The following is a 16,243-nucleotide window of genomic DNA, read 5'->3' on the forward strand; positions in this document are numbered from 1 at the left end:
CTTCACTTTTTTCTTTTATCTTATCATACGTTTCATCAATTTCTTCATCATCTGCAGAGCTAGTTGGCATATAAACTTGTACTACTGTAGTAGGTTTGGCCTCCATGTCTATCTTGGCCACAATAATGTGTTCACTATGGTCTTTGTAGTAGCTTACCCGCACTCCTATTTTTTTTATTCATTATTAAACCTACTCCTGCATAGCCCCTATTTGATTTTGTATTTATAACTCTGTATTCACCTGACCAAAAGTCTTGTTCCTCCTGCCACCTAACTTCACTAATTCCCACCATATCTAACTTTAACCTATCCATTTCCCTTTTTAAATTTTCTAACCTACCTGCCCGATTAAGGGATCTGACATTCCACACTACGACCCGTAGAACGCCAGTTTTCTTTCTCCTGATAATGACATCCTCTTGAGTAGTCCCCACCCAGAGATCCGAATGGGGGACTATTTTACCTCCGGAATATTTTACCCAAGGGGTCGCCATCATCATTTAATCATACAGTAAAGCTGCATGCCCTCAGGAAAAATTATGGCTGTAGTTTCCCCTTGCTTTCAGCCATTCGCAGTACCACAACAGCAAGGCCGTTTTGCTTAGTGATACAGGGCCAGATCAGTCAATCATCCAGACTGTTGCCCCTGCAACTACTGAAAAGGCTGATGCCCCTCTTCAGGAACCAAACGTTTGTCTGGCCTCTCAACAGATACCCCTCCGTTGTGGTTGCACCTACAGTACGGCTATCTGTATCATTGAGGCACGCAAGCCTCCCCACCAATGGCAAGGTCCATGGTTCATGGGTGGAGGATCAAGCTATAGATAACTTGAATTATTGCCAAGTATAATGCTGCCCAAATAATATTACATCACCTGACAACCATTATACAGTATGTTGAACACATAATTCAGGCACACTATCCAATGAAATACATTAGACAACTGTCCATGTGAAATATGTTTACCTACTCACAAAGAGCTCTTTTCTCTGGGGCATCCGTGATTGTACGAGTCCATTTTAAAAAGTGAAGAAACCACTGGACAGTTGGATAATCCACAATGTTTTATTACGTACACAATGATTTCAGAACACTTAGAATTGCCGTCCTCTTGTGTAAAAAATAGAATCACTTAATCACCTGAGGTCATTATCACCCCAATATCATCATGAAACTAAAGGTTCCATGTGAAAGGAGTAAAAAGGAACTTTAAGTTGTAACCTTCCCCTTACTAATTGGCCTATCCTGCTTGCAATATAAAATATGACCATGGATCGCGTGTATGCCTAAAGGATTTTTACTAATTGGATAAGGCTATATCTCCGAAAGAAGTAATACTATAAGTAGCAGGAAAGTGTACAACTGACCTTCTGATGGAAAAGTCTTCTAAAAAAATAAAAATGAATTTAACTGAACAGGGCTATAATTTGGAAAAAATGAGTTATTTTGTACATTCACTTATGAAAAACACTGGACAGAAAAGGGGTACCATGGTCATGAATCCAAAAATTACACCAATGAACGGAAAAGGAAATAATTAATGGTCGCCAGCCCACTAGGGCAATTTACAGCTAAATTCCTGTACAAGATGATGGGAAAGAAAAGACATGTATTATTAAACACTGACATGGCAACTGAAGGCTGTCACATTGTCTCTTTTTTTTCTCTCTAGGCAATTGAGTAGTGATTTGAAAATATGCACTTAAAATGTATGTTAGTATTGAACTTCGTTATGTGAACAACAACTTTCAGTGACCTCAACATAAGGTCATCAAAGAAATTTCGAAAAAAAAGCAAGCACTTTTTACTTTGCAGTTACTTAGTTTGCCAATTGGATTTCATATTATTGTCTGAACAACTGAGCCTTTTTTACTGACTTGAACAGAATTAAATACTGGAATACATACCAAACCAAACAGCCAAGTGCTCCAAGCTATATGATAAAACTTCTGCACTCTTAATTTGTGCATTTCTTTAGCTTTGGATTTTTTCCAGTGATTGATTCTGAAACTTGAAAAATGAAACTGCTTTAATTTAGTCATATACTGAAGCCTCTGTTGTACAACAGTTAACTGAAAGTAGACTGAGGCTAAAATTCTTAAAAGTGAAATTATTCATTAATAAACTCACTGTAACTATTCAATTTGTTTCTTATGACACTTAGTATATAAGGAAAAAAAGGAATAAGGACCCTACTTGGTAACAATGTCTGAGGGCAATGAGGACACAGTCGCCCTGAGTTTAACTGATTATTGTTTAAATAAATTTTATCAATCAAACCACATTTAGTTGTGCTGCTGGGTTAGGCGTTAATACTTCCTACCAATGAACAGTCTTACTTCAGTGCTGTGCATACGACGAAACTCGGAGCTGCCGACGAAACTGTGTTGCTGGAACTGCTGCTGTTGTTGAAGACTGTAGCATCTTGTGAACCATGGCTAATTGCAGGAACGGGCAATCGTAATTAATACAGCTTCTTTTGCCCTTCCACTGTCCATACTCCTGCTACTAGACATCTGGCCGGTGCGCGTACATGATGCTGCTGAAAATTGTACTCTCTACTGCGAGAGCGTTAACACCCCGCCCCCACAAACTACAAGTGCTGGAACCCGTCTCCCTCTCTCTGCACAGCAACTCCATACCCAAAGATTTTACAATGCACAAGCACTGCTATTATCATTGATAGTTGATGCAAATAACAATTTCTTTGGCTTTTTCACAGAGCTTACAAGTTTCACAGTAAGACACAGATAAATACAATGAAATGTCAATAAACTTCTACCTAAACTTACACATGCAGCGAAGAAATGTCCTTAGTTATTAAAAGAAAGCATTTAAATTACAAATATTTACATAAACTTCAGTAAAAAAAATTAGATATCGGTAGCAGGTGCCATGCGCCCTGCATTTTCAGTCTTACAAAGTGTTCCAAAACCGGTTGCATACCCAATAAAAGAGAGTGGATTAAGCAGCTGTCCTGCAGTTTCTCATTTTTCAAATTTACCTACTCAGTAGTGTAATAGACACATGTACAAAATGTAGTTGTAAAATTTTTTCTTAGAAAGTAAAATATAAACCCATATGTTCCAAGTAGTTTCTTGCTTCTTTCTGCCATCTTCCCTTTAGATATACTTAATTTCATGTGGACACTGGACAGCACTTTCAGCATTGCAAAGAGAATCAACATGATCTGACAATATTATGAGGGACATTTCATAAATAATACACATTAATTTCTTTTATACTTACATGTTTATTTTTTATTTTCTACTTGTTTATTTTTTAAATATCACTTCACAGTCCTTCAATATAGTCTACCTGCTTCTCTATGACTGAATCTCAACATCTCAGAAGCTTTATTATTTCATCCATGATGCCACATCTGTTCATTTGTTGAATGACTTGGGTAGTGGTGGTAGAAAGTTCTTCTAGAGAAAGATAATGATGTCAATGCATACGTTTTTTCAACTTTGGGAACATCAAAGTCTGGTGGACATGTGTCCAGGTTGTAGGGAAGATGTGGCAACACTTCCAATCCATATTCATGCAGCTTTTGGTCTACAGCATTGCCAATATGTGGGTAAGCATTGTCATGGAGAATGAGTGGCTCAGCCTTGAGCAACTGAGGTTGGGTTTTGTGCATTTTTCTGTGCAGGTTTTGAATGAAGTTACAATGATACACTGCTGTCAGTGGTGATTGTAAGCAAAAATCATCATTTGCTTGCATGTCTTGAAATTGTTTTGAACATGGAGAATTAAGTCCTCTAGTTATTGGACTGTGATTTCAACACTGGTTCAAGTCTCTAGCTCACGTTTCATCAACAGTGACAATTCAACACAAGAATCCTTGGCCTTCATGGTCAAATCATTGTTTGAGCAAGATTGCAATGTCCAAGCATTTCTGCTTCTTTTCAACAGTCAAACAGTGTGGGACTCACCCTGCAGAAATTCTTCTCTCCTTGAAATAATTTGTCAGAATATAGAATACTGATGTTGGGGGAATTCCCTTGGCTTCAGAAAGTTCCTCACAAACCACACTACATTAATAAACACACTTTATTTTTTTCAATGTTCAGTTATTAACTATAGTGATCAGTTTTTCTCTATGAAACATTATTAGTGCAGGTCTTCAGGTCAGCACCCACAGCTACACTTGCAAAGTTGATTGCTGTACTTGTTCCTCAGGTGTCCTCTACTACCTTCCTCCTCCTCCTGTCTCCCATCTAAATCTCTACTCTCCCAATCTCTTACTCTTACAAATCGGCTATCCCTGTGCATATCCACAAATTCCACAGTCTGGCTCTCCAGAACTACCTTGTCTAATTGAGCCAACATCTTGTGCACCTGACAAGATACTGATCTCTGTGTACTCTCAGGGATTAGCCCCTGTAAAATATGGCTTACTACTTGCACCTTGATGTACGGAGGTTTCAATGCCACCACTTTCCTTCTGACTCGCTCTATACAATTTATTAATTTTCACAGCCAACTGATGACAAACTAGCCCCTGCATGCCTTTAGGAGCAGTTACACTGAAACTAATTGATCAAAACAATTTCCAAGTATTATTTTCCTCTGTGGCATGGCATCAAGTAAATTACCCTTCACATTTACCTCAGCTGGTCTTAAAAATCTAAATCACCCAATTCCATGGTCTGTGCTCTATTCTGAAACTCATCATGAAATACAAAAATTCAGCTATATGATCCACTGAATTCAATGATGAAAGAACACTGATTCAAAAAATCCTGTGGTTCTGCAACTTTGTGAACAGAGTATCTATGATTGTTTGCCGAGCCTCTCTATGATGAACACTCTGATTACCTTCACTACCAAAATTACTCATTTTTTTTATGGGTCTGAAGCCATTCATTAGTAGTGTTGCTATAGGTTTCTAAACATTGTCCCTGATTCCTGTCCACATCCACTAGGTCACTCATTCTGTCGACATAGTGATCCAAATGGGCCTGAAATCTTCATGCTCAATTGAGAGTACAATTATCCTCACATTCCAAGACCTCTAATATTTCTTTAAATGTGGAACGAATTGAGACAACAGTCAGACTTAGCTCACTGGGCTCAGTAATCTGTTGAACAACCTGCAAATAACTATTGTTGCATACTTGTTCCATAGCTCTTGGACAGTACCTTTAGGATCTACCTGTCTCCTCCATAATTCATGCTTTAGTTCCCCTCTTCTCAGCATCCCTTACATTACTAGGCATACTCAAAAATGCCTCAGACATTAAGTATGAGGTGCATTCAAGTTCTAAGGCCTCCGATTTTTTTTTCTAATTAACTACTCATCCGAAATCGATGAAACTGGCGTTACTTCTCAATGTAATCGCCCTGCAGACGTACTCATTTTTCACAATGCTGACACCATGATTCCATGGCAGCGGCGAAGGCTTCTTTAGGAGTCTGTTTTGACCTCTGGAAAATCGCTGAGGCAATAGCAGCACGGCTGGTGATTGTGTGGCCACGGAGAGTGTCTTTCATTGTTGGAAAAAGCCAAAAGTCACTAGGAGCCAGGTTAGGTGAGTAGGGAGCATGAGGAATCACTTCAAAGTTGTTATCATGAAGAAACTGTTGCTTAATGTTAGCTCAATGTGTGGGTGCGTTGTCTTGGTGAAACAGCACATGCGCAGCCTTTCCTGGACTTTTTTGTTGCAGTGCAGGAACGAATTTGTTCTTCAAAACATTTTCGTAGGATGCACCTGTTACCGTAGTGCCCTTTGGAACACAATGGGTAAGGATTACGCCCTTGCTGTCCCAGAACATGGACACCATCATTTTTTCAGCACTGGCGGTTACCCGAAATTTTTTTGGTGGCGGTGAATCTGTGTGCTTCAATTGAGCTGACTGGCGCTTCGTTTCTGGATTGAAAAATGGCATCCATGTCTCATCCATTGTCACAACCGACAAAAAGAAAGTCCCATTCATGCTGTCGTTGTGCGTCAACATTGCTTGGCAACATGCCACACGGGCAGCCATGTGGTCGTCCGTCAGCATTCATGGCACCCACCTGGATGACACTTTTCGCATTTTCAGGTCGTCATACAGGATTGTGTGCACAGAACCCACAGAAATCTGTTCCTCAGAGATGTAGATGTAGATGTAGATGTAGAAATGCCAACTCTGGAGGCGATCTGTTCAACAGTCATTCGGCAATCCCCCAAAACAATTCTCTCCACTTTCTCGATACATGTCATCAGACCGGCTTGTGCGAGCCCGAGGTTGTTTCAGTTTGTTGTCACACGATGTTCTGCCTTCATTAAACTGTCGCACCCACAAACGCACTTTCGACACATCCATAACTCCATCACCACATGTCTCCTTCAACTGTCGATGAATTTCAATTGGTTTCACACCACGCAAATTCAGAAAACGAATGATTGCTTGCTGTTCAAGTAAGGAAAACGTCACCATTTTAAGTATTTAAAACAGTTCTCATTCTCGCCGCTGGCGGTAAAATTCCATCTGCCGTACGGTGCTGCCATCTCTGGGACATATTGACAATGAACGCGGCCTCATTTTAAAACAATGCGCATGTTTCTATCTCTTTCCAGTCCGGAGAAAAAAAATTGGAGGCCTTAGAACTTGAATGCACATCATACTCAGTTTCTTCAAAGATGATGAATTTTCTTGGCTGTGCCCAGGCAAAAATCATTACATAGGAGTAAGAGTGGATGGTGAAAAGTTCATAAGCAGCAATGGCTCCTACTATGTAACATGAAAGAAATGTTCATAGCTTACTGTAAGAATATGGCAGTGAATCGGGCTTCTCAAAATTTTGTGAGTTCAGTCCAAAGTGATGTATTGCATGCACTTGAAACAATCTTGCAGATGGTTAAGTGATCGTTTTGATGGATTTTGCCAAAAACTACCCATTTGCCATTCAAAATGCTGTTCAAGGATTTCAATGGGAAACCAGCCAAACACATTACACCCCCTTGTGATTTAGTTTGGTGGTAATGCTCTACAGAATATCAGTGTCTGTATTATTAGTGGCTCCATCATGATGGCACTGCAGCTCATGCATTGATAATGTGGCTGATTAAATATTTGAGGATAAAAATAAGAGACATCAAGTGCATTCACTACTTTAGTGATAGATATGCTGCCCATTACAAAATTTTTATCAGTTTATGTCTACATGAAAAAGACTTGGTATCTCTGTTGAGTGACATTTCTTTGGAATCAGCTGTGGAAAATCTCCTTGTGATGGAACTGGAGGAACAGCTAAAAAGCAGCTCATGTTAGCTCACAGAGACCTTTAGATAACCAAATATTCATGCCTTTTGATAAGTTCTCCAATGAAAATATTTCAGGCAGCATCTTCTTTATGTTACACTTAAAGAAATTGAACAAATTTTGTTTGATCAGGAAGGAAGGTTTGCTAGAGACCATGCAATTTCTGGGACAAGAGAAAATCACCAGTTCAAGCTCATGGGCTTAACCAAAAACAGAGTAAGCAGTGTTTCCAAGGATGCTGTAGCATTCACAGTTAAAGCATTTCAAACAGATGAAATATTCCAGCTGTTTCAACTACAATGTTTCAATGTGGCCAATATGTAGCTTGTGTGTATAAAAATGCTTGGTGGGTGGGAAATGTGTCTGAAGATTCACAACAACAAAATGATAGCTCAGTTATCATTATGCATGCTCATGGTTGTGGTGTTCCAATGTTATTTACTGATGATGTAACATTTGCTCAGGCTCTACGATTGCCTTTTATTGATTTGCTCACCAGATCATTTCTTCACATTTACAAATATCTCTAGGTTGGACTTTGTGTCTCAAACTGCTGCACTTATTGCTGGAAGTAAAGAATGCAATCCACTGTTCAAATTCTTTAAATAAATATGACATAATGTGATGTATATTGCACTCTCCTTTCACAATGACAGTTCATTACATGCTTGTTACTTGGAATGCCACAAATACATCAGTTAGGACAATGTCAATATACTGACAGTTTCGGCTAGCAGCATAAAATTGAATCTGATAGATAAGTTTTGGTCTTGTTCCTGTGACTTCACTGGAATTGCCACTGTCATTCTTCTTCTGTGGCATGCACCACATCTCCAAGACAGGACCCAACAACATGGAATAAACTGCCCAAACAGTAGTTACTGCGAAACATAGTGACATTGCTATCATCATCCAGCTTGCAGATACGATGCATCTCTTAACTCCAGAATACATACACATAAAGAAAACAAACTTCCTATCACTATACTCTATTACACTTATTACTTAAGTAAAACTTTTATGGTGGCCATGACCATTCATCAGTTCAGTTGATGCAGTGCAATACATCACTCCACCAAGTGATACATTACACAACATGGTCCTGCCCATTGCTTCAGCTGGCCATCTAGTAAAGATACTTGCTAGATTCCTGAACAATGAAAATTTAAAATCATAAAAGCACTATCAATAACACCAGGAAGGCAATATATTTACTTAGAATTTGGAAGCAGTATCAGCAGTTTATTCAGTCTGAAGTGGAAAAGAATTATTCCTGTTGTACAGTATGACATTCTAACTTTGTAGAGTTTCATTTGTTTTATTGCTGGTTAATGCTTGAAGTTAATTTGTACATAACTACATTTTTATTTTTATGGGCACAAAAGCAGCATTCACTGATTTTTACTTTCTGTTTACTAACTAATGTCACATTCCAGCATATAGAACATGTATGAAAGGTAATAACTTTGAATCAGGTTTTCAGCCATAAGCGGGTGTGGCTCAAAAGTTAAACTATATACCTTGTGAATCTTAAAGAATACTCTTTCTAGGCACAGCAAGATAGAAAAGGTGAAGAACATACCCTGACATACTGGCCCTCCAAAACTACCCAAAATTTGGGAACTGAAAATTTTCTGTCAAATTTGCAGGAGAACACATTTTGATATAGGACAGAGGCTGTTGTACAAAGGCCTCAAGAAGACAACACAACTGTGTATCATATTACCAATTCTTGGCTGAATCCATCCTGAAAATTACAATTTATGGCAGATCATAGATGTGCTCTCCAAGTTGCACAATGAATTTTCTTCCACCTTTGAAGGATTAGAGCTGTGATCAAATGTATTTGACAATCCAATCAGCAATATATTCTTATTAGATACAAAAAGTTATTTAAGTATGCAGAAATAGGGGCTTTCGGAATAGTTATCTAAAGTTGGTACTTAGGCATGCACATAGCTGGTGCAAATTTGGGACCCCTATCTAAACTTTGTCCATGTCTATCCAATACTTTGTTGAACCTGCTCAAAAACTTTCATTGGGTTGTGAATGGTCAGGCAGAAATCATGTCAGGCTGGACCACTTGCCATAGAATGACCAAAAGCTGTATAGCTAGAATAACTTTTTTTCTAAGAAAGTCTTTAAAACAGATGCACTGTGCCACTACATTATATCGACTGAAGAAATAGTGAATGTGTGCTCAGCAGGCACAATGCATTAGCACACAGAGAGAGAAAGAGAGAGTATGCTTTATTTCAATCACAAACTGTTTGTGACAAGTAAAACAAGCAAGTTTCCTGCACACGGTGGTGATCAACACGCATAATTTGAGTACAAGCTCCAAACATATCATGATTCTATTTTTGTCTGCCTTGTGATCATTAATTACAGGGAAGCAATAAGTTATATGTAAATCTTCAGTGACATTGACACCAATCCTCCTCCCCCCACAAAGATGCAATGTTACTGTTTTAAGTATTATTTTCCAGCACACAGTACTGCCTAGTAAACAAACATGTACAATGAGACTGTGAAAATTGTTTTGAGATGTCCAAATTCTGTAGTTGTGGTGAAAGGTGAAAACTGTTCTGAAAGACTGATAGCTTCAGGTGTCCAGTCATCTTCCCAATCAGACCTGTGAGAGAAAAATGTTGCCTTCATAAAAACAAGTGCATGTTATTCATGCAACTCTGCATACATAGTGCAGAGGATGGCACATAGTTTAGCATCATTGCAGATTTGGACACTAATATTGAGATGAAAGCAACTGCTATGGCCATCCAAAGTTGCAGTGTTTCACAGCTGCATCTGTTAGCAAGACTGTCTAGCTGCGTAATGAATGATGTGGCATGTGCTTTCCTCGGGCAGTTGTGTTGATGTATCCAAATCTTTCTGGTCAGTGTATTACTGTTTGCAAGCAGTGCCATGCTTGCTCTCACATTTTTCTCTCTGTTTGCTTCAGGTTTTGCTCAAACATAGTTGGTGATCCTGGACTTCACATTTGAATACCTCTAGTTTTGTCCTTTCAGACATGTGTATGATTAGCCATTGTCTGCTTTGTCCTTTGTCCACTAGCCATTTATCAGAGAAACTGCCTAGTGGCACTCCCCTCACCTAAGTAGTGCATTACAGAGGTGGCAACGAGGCTGTCTCTCATGGGCTAAATATCTCATCACAAAATACCAATAATTTCTATGAACTTTTGCAGTGTCAAATATGCAGAAGGAACAGATATAGTGGAGACAACTGCAGCAGGAGCAGATGCAGGAGATGATCAAACATTGTGGAGCTGATCTGAAACTTGAGCAGTCTGTGGGTTGGACAACTGTGGGGCAGTCTTCACCCTGGTTAATGATCAGTCTTATGCAGCCCGGAGAGTGGATATGCATGGCCTAACCCATAAACGGAAATTTGAATGAACAAACTTCAGTCTCTTGTACACATATTCTTAAATTGTAGATGTCTAGTATGGAGATTTGGAATAGTCTGACCTCACCTTAAGCACTTACTGCCAACCTGTTTGAGATGTCAGAAGCAGCTCAAAATGCACTTTCCAATAGTTGGCACATAGTTCAGCTCTCTACCATGTGCTGATATTTCCTGAGCTGGTACTCAAGATGAGCATCCTGTGCAAAGAAATGTTTCTTGCTTCCAAGCAGATTTCAATGGATGTAGTAAGAAAAGCTACCTAGTCAGGTGTCTTGATGTAGATCAAGGAGTGCTCCCCCTCTGCATTGGATTCACCCCCACTGATGCTTACTTAAGCCATTGTCCAGACTGTTGGACATGCCACAAGAGTCACCAGTGGATGCACCTTTTCGATACATATTATGCCTGTCGCAATCGAGGTGACAGGGCAGGAAAACAATACTGTGTGCTGATGCACCAGTGTTAACCAGTAACTGGGGGCAGCAGAACGTGACCAAGCATCAATGTTCACTTTAAGTCCAGTCCTGGCAGAACCTGTCCATGTGCCTAATAAATTCCTGGTTGAGTTGTGCATCGGTGGTATTTATACTTAATTCCACATGGGTACTGGGGCAGTAATTTGTCTGATTAATGAAGAAACCTAGCAGTATTTAGGATCCCCTCCCTGCAGGCACTGCAGTGGCAGGTTGTTTTATAAAATTGTCTATTGGCTTAAGAACTGTCTCGGGGTCTTTGGCTGGCATATGTTTGATGATTTTTCTGATGTTTTGCCAGCACAAGTGGCTGGCATTCTCAAAGTTTCACCCTACACTGCTGATAGTGGACCGGTGTCAAACTCACAGTTGCAGCTTATATATATGGCACACCAATGTCCAAGAGCTTTTCTGTGGCCATTATCACAGAGGTTCTCCTCTTGCTACCTGCAATGATCATTCAGTGCAACATGGGAATCCAGGATCCATTCAACTTGAGGCTTTCTTCTTGCCTGTTGAAACTATTGTCATGTTTGTGTATATCTATATCTTCCCTGAACAAGCTGGTGTGACAACTCATTTCTACACCAAGAACTTCAATGTTCACAAATTATACTATGTGGCTGGTCTTCCACAGAGTGTACTCTGCCATGGCTGATTTTTCGTCCTGGCCCAACTAGCAGTGCCACTCATGTTCAGTGATCCTATTGTTGATCGATCATCCAGTTATTCCAACATAGACTTTTCTGCCTGTACATGTTATGGAGTATATTCCTGACATTGCAAGTGGGTTTCTTTTCTCCTTTGCTGATCTAAGACACTTTTTGATCTTCTTGGATAAGGGAAATGTGACCATCATAATGAAAACTGAAGATTACAAGCAGAAGATACAGGACCTATTAGATTCAATGTGCACCAAAAACTAAGTGGAGATCTGATGTAGCAGATCACACAGAATAAGAATTAGTTACCCAAGGTGTCATCTCTCTCAGTAGACAAAAAGAGGAACCTCCAGAACACAGAAGCCCTACCACCTCGGCTGTATGGTTTACCAAAGATCCATAAGAATAATGATCCATTAAGACTGACTGTTAGTGCTCCTGGTTCACAAATGTATAAACCTGCAAAACACTTGGCCTCTTTGCTCCAGCTGCATGTGTGAGAGATTGATACATACATAAAGGACTCGGGACATTTCATTGAGTCAGCTTTGATGTTGCTTGTTTACCGAAGTGCCACTCTGTTTTTCTGTGGAGTATATTGGACCCATTTTCCAGCAAGACATTACCAAGCTCTTTCAAGCATGTATCACCATGCCATTATTACCAGCTGTGGCAGCAGTTGATGACTGAACCAGCACAGGTCTGGCAACTCATGGAATTTGAGTCACTTCCTGTGATGTTACAATCACTGACAGTCTCAGTGCCTCAGCAGCAACTCCAGCCTCAACTGAACTAGACAGAAACTGAATAAGATGCCAAAGGGATGGAAACTTTGGAAATTAAAATGCTGTTGGAGCCACTGCCAGAGCACAATGCTCCCCATTGCCCCAGCAGCTAAAACACAAGTCTGGTCACTTCCAACCCCATTAAAGTGCAGAGGAATTTAGTATCTTCACTGAATTTGGACATTGATATACAGATGAATATACCAGCATTGGCTCTTCAGAGATTTATGATGTCATGGTCACTCACAGGTCTGTTGGTAAGACTTTCTGGTGGCATAGACCACTAGGAAAGTGTGGGTGCATTCATCAGCCAGTTGTGTTGATGTATCCAAAGCTTTTCGGTTGCTGACATTACTATGTACACAATAACATGCTTGTGCTCAGTTATTTCTCTTGGTTTGCTATTTGTTTGTACACTGTTAATGATTCTGAGCTTCATGTTTGAATTCCTTTTTGTTTTTTTCTTTTTTATTTGTGTATAATTGGCTGCCATCCACTCAATTGTTTCAGCCACTTGCAGTTTTGCAGTGAAACTGCCTAGTGGCACTCACCACATATGGATACCACATTGGGAAACATAATGTGTCTGTATCATTGTATCCCCTTCCTGTTCTTTTCACTGTTGGTTCTTGGAGGAAGAGATTGTCAGTGCCCTTCTGCATAGTCCAGAATTTATCTAATAATCTGGTTGTGAGAAGGTTTTTTAAGAAACCTCTTAGGTGCATGAATTACTCTTCCCTATAATCCTTCCAATAAATCAGATTGGCATTTGCCTTCCCAGTGGCTGGACCTGTGTTCATTAAATAATAATAATAATAATAATAATAATAATAATAATAATAATAATAGCTTTATTCAACATCAAATGGTACACTGCACATGTACAAAGAAACAGTAATGATTAAAGTTATATACACAAGACACATTCTTCTGAAAACATCATTAATTTACAACAAAATTACAATAAGATGTTTACTGATTTCTATTCACATAATTTCACAGAGCATTTGTTGTTCTTCATATAAGTATGGTACTCTTCTAATGTGTAGAAAGGGTGTTTTACTAAAAATTTCTTAAGCTGATGATTCAGTTTAATTGTAGGAAGAGCCATGACTGCACTAGGCAGTGCATTAGCTAATTTTATACCTGCTTACTGAGGCCACTTTTTGTAAAGTGCTGTTCTGTGGCTGCCATTGTAAAATCTTTCTTTATTTCTAGTATTGTACTGGTGGAAATCTGAATAAGTGTTTGGGTACAGTCTTTTCACAAGCAAAATGGCTTTTAGAATGTATGTGTTTATAACAGTTAACACCTCTGTTTTTGGAAACAAGTTGCGACAAGATTCCCTGTATTTTGCTCCACAGATTATTCTCACACCCCTTTTTTGAAGAATGAGTAGCTTATCTAGATTAGCTTTGGTTGTTGCCCCCCAAATTTTAATACCGTAGTTCAAGTGAGAGGAGAAAAGAGCATGGTATGCAGTCTTTAGGACTACGGTGTCTCTACAGAACTTGCTAATAGTACTGATTGCAAATATATTTTTTGACAACTTAGTTGCTAGGGAGTCAATATGTGTGTCCCATTTCAGGTTGATTTGGATTGTTATGCCAAGGAATTTTACACTAGACTCTTTCTTTACCAATTCGTTGCCCATGTATAATTTAATTTCATTATTCAAACTACTTTTGTTAAACTCCATCAAACATGTTTTACTGGTGCTTACATTTAAGTGGCTTTCATTAAAAAACTGAACAATTTCTTTTGTTACATTATTACCCTCGGCCTCTAGTTCATTACATGATTCCTTTTTACATACAATGGACGTGTCATCGGCATACAGAACAATTTTGGAATTTATAGTACAGTATTTAATATCATTTACATAGATCAAGAACAGAAGGGGGCCCAACACCGAACCCTGGGGCACACCATATTTTATGCAAGTGATCTCTGATTTGTAGACACCACTTTCCATTTTAAGTATAACAAACTGTTTTCTATTGCCCATATAACACTTTATTAGGTCATAAGCAGCCAGGTCTAGGTATACACCTGCCACATGTTCCTTGCTTTCGATATCCCCTAACACCTCTTCTATTAGTTGAGCAGCTGCAGTACTAGTTGATTTACCTTTTAGGAATCCATTTTGATTTTCGAACATCAGGTTGTGTTTGTTAAGAAAGTTTATAATCCTGTTGTATATAACTTTCTCAACTATTTTGGAAAAGACAGGAAGGATTGAGACTGGTCTGTAGTTTTCTATTTTGTTGTTGTCATCATTTTAGTTTGTCTGGAAAGGTCCCTGATTCTATTATATTGTTGACTGCTGCAGACAGAGGTACAAAGACATTTTGGCTACAGGCTTTTAAAACATTAGTATTTAGGCCATCATGCCCAGCTGAATTAGAGGGTTTTAGAGAGCTAATGATGCTTATTATTTCTGCACAGTTTGTGGGGGCTAGATATATACTATGGTCACATGTATTACCTTTAAAGCTGTAGTGCACGTTTTTATGTTTCTCATTTATGGCTTCCCGTATGGAAGAAAAATATTTGCAATTACCAGTTGGTCTTTTATGAGCATTCCACATGAAATAATAATGCATAATAACTTGTAGATACTTGCGTATTGTGACTGATCACTAATTGCTCTTTGAAATGTTATTAATACAGATACTTTCATCTGTTTATGTGCATTACATTACTTTTTGGCACTGAGGGTAAACTAACAGTCTTCACATCAACTAATAGTCTTTGCATCAGGCAGTGATCATCTGAATGTGTCGCTGCAGTTTGTAATAAGTTGCTAATGGTGCCACCAGGCTAACAGAAATATATAAATTATCTGCAAGATGATTTATATATATTGTGAACAGTAGTGCCAGTGGTGACCTCATTAGACTATCTTGATCATAACAGATGTTACTTTTGCTTCTGACTGTCTTTCCTCTTAAGAACAACATACTGATGTATGTTTGTGTTGATCTAATCATGTATCTGCTCAAATATTTTGCACAAACAGACACAGTTCCACCACATATTCCCTGCAAACCCATAAGAGCCATGCATTCACTGTGCATTTGCTCTAACATGAGATCTAGCCCCTCCAAATGCAAATTAATTTCCAGTTCATCACATAATTCAAACCACTGTGCAGACATGATATTAAATTTTTTCCAGAAAAGAATCCTTAATGTCAAGCACAGACTGACTGCAAACCTTTTGATATTCTACTGCCTGTCAAACTGAGTTACCAAATTAGACCTTTTTCCTAAGAACTGATAAGGCACTGATTTACCATAGAAGTTAATGATCCATTATATTTGCCACACAAACTATTAATTGTTGTGAGATAAGGTCAAAAATATAGAAGTTAAAAATTGTTGTCTCCTGTTTATGTACAAATAAAATGAAAAATATATTTGTGATTGGTGAGCAGTTTTATAACACATTCTTCTTTGCTCTTTTTCTAGCATTTAAAAAGTCTGATGCAGTTCCAATTTTATTATTTTAGTCATAGCTGTAATTTTTCAGCAATTATAATATAAATTTCTGCACAGAATTCAGTTGTCAGTTGCAAGTAACAAATGACTGAATTCTACTCTGAAATTCTATCTTTGTAAAAATGTGGAAAACTTT

The 16,243-nt window shown here is 38.6% G+C and overlaps 2 protein-coding genes and 1 long non-coding RNA gene across 17 annotated transcripts in view; 2 read left to right on the plus strand and 1 right to left on the minus strand.

The window, feature by feature from the left end:
- The window catches only part of LOC126188844 (uncharacterized), a 2,133,693-nt gene that overhangs the window by 1,454,707 nt on the left and 662,743 nt on the right, over positions 1-16,243 (plus strand). The window lies entirely within an intron of this gene.
- Positions 1-16,243, plus strand: part of LOC126188847 (uncharacterized) — a 102,267-nt gene that overhangs the window by 85,656 nt on the left and 368 nt on the right. The gene's annotated exons all lie outside the window — the stretch shown is intronic.
- LOC126188851 (uncharacterized) overlaps positions 1,928-16,243 on the minus strand; it is a 68,780-nt gene continuing 54,464 nt past the window's right edge. Inside the window, exon 3 of the long non-coding RNA XR_007537866.1 lies at positions 1,928-2,011. This is a non-coding gene — a long non-coding RNA (uncharacterized LOC126188851). The remainder of the gene's footprint in view (positions 2,012-16,243) is intronic.

The sequence above is a fragment of the Schistocerca cancellata genome, chromosome 5 (genome assembly GCF_023864275.1).
Source record: "Schistocerca cancellata isolate TAMUIC-IGC-003103 chromosome 5, iqSchCanc2.1, whole genome shotgun sequence".
NCBI lineage: Eukaryota > Metazoa > Arthropoda > Insecta > Orthoptera > Acrididae > Schistocerca > Schistocerca cancellata.